The sequence below is a fragment of the Nyctereutes procyonoides genome, unplaced genomic scaffold (assembly GCF_905146905.1).
Source record: "Nyctereutes procyonoides isolate TBG_1078 unplaced genomic scaffold, NYPRO_anot_genome, whole genome shotgun sequence".
Classification (NCBI taxonomy): Eukaryota; Metazoa; Chordata; class Mammalia; order Carnivora; family Canidae; genus Nyctereutes; species Nyctereutes procyonoides.
The window spans coordinates 6,871,731-6,875,185 of record NW_026575040.1 but is presented as its reverse complement, the minus strand read 5'-3'; the positions used below and the strand labels follow the sequence as shown (position 1 = coordinate 6,875,185).

At 56.9% G+C, this 3,455-nt stretch overlaps 1 long non-coding RNA gene across 1 annotated transcript; it reads left to right on the top strand.

The window, feature by feature from the left end:
• Positions 1 to 593: 593 nt before the first annotated feature.
• On the top strand, positions 594 to 2,592 carry LOC129506437 (uncharacterized). The gene is made up of 3 exons (XR_008663785.1): positions 594 to 950; positions 1,705 to 2,084; positions 2,302 to 2,592. It is a non-coding gene; the product is annotated as an uncharacterized LOC129506437 (long non-coding RNA).
• The last annotated feature ends 863 nt before the right edge of the window (positions 2,593 to 3,455 follow it).

The window sequence follows — 3,455 nt, the reverse complement described above, 5'->3', positions numbered from 1 at the left end:
GTGACCCTGTGAAAATGCCATTCGCCCGGGTGAAATGGGTTATGACTTCCATGTTCTGGAATCCAGCTGCCCTGCCCGCACAGCCTTCACAGGCGTGAGGCCAGAGGGAGAAGAAGGGGCGCAGGGGTGTCTTCGGGGATCCTCACCGTGAGATCCGGGCAGGCCTGGCTCACGCAGACCTTCTCCAGCGGCTGGTGGGAGTCCAAGAGGCGGCAGGGTCTCCCGGAATTCCTTCCAGGTCAGAGTCCTGGAATTCCCCCAACCCTACCCTTTCCAGAAGCTCGAGGCTCTGGGGTACAAACCAAGCATTCACTGGAGTGGACACATAGCCAAGTCCTCGGCTGCTCTGTGCCAACAGAGACTTCTAGACAGGGCCCGGGGCGAGGGCAGAGTGCTGGGCCATGGCGCTCAGCAGGAGGCGCCGGCTCTGGGGTTGGTTGCAAGGCTTCTGCGTTCTCTCCAGCTCCGTCCTAACTGGCCATTACTTAATTATCTGGGCCTCAGTTTCTCCATTTGTCCAATAGGATTGAAACAGACAAAAACATAGACCTGCTCTCTCTGTCTTCTAGAGGGAAAAACGTCAGAGAACGGAAGCCAAACTCCTGGAGGAGAGATGGAGTGCCCCTCCAGGGGACCTATGGGGTTTTTTGGGGGTCCCTTCTGTGGTTTATATGTCATGGTTTCTCTGGGTTGCTTCCACTTGCCAGCAGACAGGTGCTGCCCCACTGAGCCCCCAGTCGGAGAGGACTCCAGGGCGGTGGGAGCCCTCGGAAGGATGCACCGTATAGGGGCCCTGCACCCCAAGCTACGGGGGCTCCTTCACAGCTTGTGCTGCCCCGGGACGCCTCAGTCACTGAGCAAGGGGCCTCCTGGCTGGTGGAAGAACTCCACAGGCCCACGGAATCCCGGTAGGACCTGGCAGGAGAGCCCTCGGACGCAGGCAGCACTTGGTAGGTAAGCTGGCCACCGTGCGCCATGGGACCTTAAAGACGTGTGTGGGGGCGGAGTTCACAGGCAGTGCTGCCTACTGTCCTGGAAGGACACTGGGGGTAGAGGCCTGAGCTGTCCCAGTGTCCTGGATGGTGGGTGTTGGCGGTCCTGAGCTTGGGGTTCCTTCCCTGCGAGGCGAGGAGATGTGCCCATCCGGCCTCCCTCACACCAGGGTGGTGAGAGCAGATGTTAACAGACAGCGCTCAGGCTTGTAGGCCTGCTGCTGACGATCGGATCAGAATCCGGGTCACTGGGGGCTGAGTCCTGGTGTGCTGTGTAGAAGCCGTGCAGCCCCAGGCCAGCCACTGAACCCCCGGGGGCTCTCGTTGCCTCTGTGAGATAGGGAGAGCTCTCCAGGCCTCCCGGAGCAGCTGGGAGGAGTCCATGGAGAGTGGTCAGTTATGTAGAATGTCTGGTGCAGGGCCTGGCACACAGTAGGAGCCTAATAAATGTGGCGGCTTGTCTCCTACAACTTCTTGCTGTGGCTCGCTTTCCCCGACCCAGCAGCTCTGGGGAAGCCCCAGCCTGAGACCAGCTCTCGGCCCTGCAGAGAGGACGTCAGATGCTTCCTGGCTGGGCAGAAACGACTTCAGGGAGAGGTCCCTCCCGGGGTGGGTGCTCGGAGCTGCTGCCTTGACTGCTGGCTGGGTGCTGGGTGGCCACCAGCACCAGGAGGCCACCTTCCGGACCTGCCCTATCCTTTCCTGACTCCAGGGCCTGCCTCAACTGTACCCTCTCCAGCCTGGCTCCATCCTGAGTGCCAGGGACTGATGGTCCATGGGCCTACGTTCTCCAGCCTCAAAGGAATCAGAGGTGGCTCCCGTTCCCTACCTCTCTGCCCTCCCTCCATCCCGTGCTCCCCGTGGAAATGCCCTCACAGCTGTCTGGGGCAGCTGATTTCTGGACTTCCTTCCACAGGCAGCCCCAACAGGACCACTTTGGATTCCCTTGAGCTGCTTCTGTAACATCATCACCAAGAGGACAGGGAAGCTCCAGAGTGGGACTATCTTCAAGACCCCAAGAGCAAAAAAAAACAAAACAAAAATAAAAAAAAATAATAAAAAAAGACCCCGAGAGCACCACTCTGGCAATGGGTAAGTCACATCACCTCTGTGCATCCCATTTTCCCCAGGATTAAACAGGACCTCACAGAACCTTCGTGTGAATTAAATGAGATAATGCAGTTCTTGGCACATAGTAGGTGCCCAATAAATGCTTGTCATTCTGTTTGCCCCACACCCCTGGAAATATCCCCGTAAGGTTTGTGCTCTGGTCTTGCCCTTACCCCGCCTTACTCGCTGCTTCTTGAAGGGCACGTCTCTCCCGTTTCAACCCCTGAACCTGAACTGGAAATGCCCGTGACCGACCTGGAGAGAAACGAGGGATGAGTGAAGAGTTGAGCAGGCCCGATCCGCCCGGGGGAGGGACGAATGAGCCCGGCGAGTTCGCCCCCCACCTCCCTCACCTGTTCTTGTTCACCTGGGTTTAGGAAGCAGAGAGCTCAGCAGCCCCGGTGGATTAGGACCTCACCTTTAAGGACTCGGTGTTCTATGCAACGGATTAATCACTGTACCTCTGAATAATACACTATATGTTAATGGATTGAATTTATTTATTTATTTATTTATTTATTTATTTATTTATTTATGATTTTATTTATTTATTCATGAGAGACACAGAGAGAGGGGCAGAGACACAGGCAGAGGGAGAAGCAGGCTCCCCACAAGGATCCCAATGCAGGACTCGATCCTGGGACCCCAGGATCATGACCTGAGCCGAGGGCAGATGCTCAACCACTGAGCCACCCAGGTGTCCCAATTAACTGAATTTAAATTAAAAAAAAAAAAACACAAAGGGGACACCTGGGTGGCTCAGCGGTTGAGCATCTGCCTTTGGCCCAGGGCATGATCCCGGAGTTCTGGGTTCAAGGCTCCTGTGAGGAGCCTGCTTCTCCCTCTGCCTATGCCTCTGCCTTCTCTCTGTGTTTCTCATGAATAAATAAATAAAATATTAAAAAAAAAAACCCACAAAGGTCCTCACCTTTAGTTCCTTCCCTCCTGAGCGCCCCTCTTTCTCCCCCTCTGGCCCCCCACAAGGGGGACTACGCGTGTGCTGGGCCAGGCATGGGTGAGGGCTGTGCCTGGGCCTGTCTCTCTCCTCTGACAACAGCCTAAGTGTCTGGGTTCAGGATGATAATTGCCCTAAGGGCTTCTGGCCTGTGCTTTGCCCCCTCGCTCCGTCAGCCCAGAGGTCACCCGAGCTTATATGGATTGTTGCATCCACCTGCTGGGGAATCGGAGGTGACACGAGACCTTTGGCTAAGGGTCTGTGCAGCCACGTGGCAGGGCAGCGGGGCTGGCTGGGCCTGCGCGGGAGGGCCTGGGGGAGGTGGTGAGGCCCTGGTGGCCCGTCTCAGGCCCACTTCCCGGGGGAACGCCGAAGCCCTGCAGGCAACCGGACCAGCC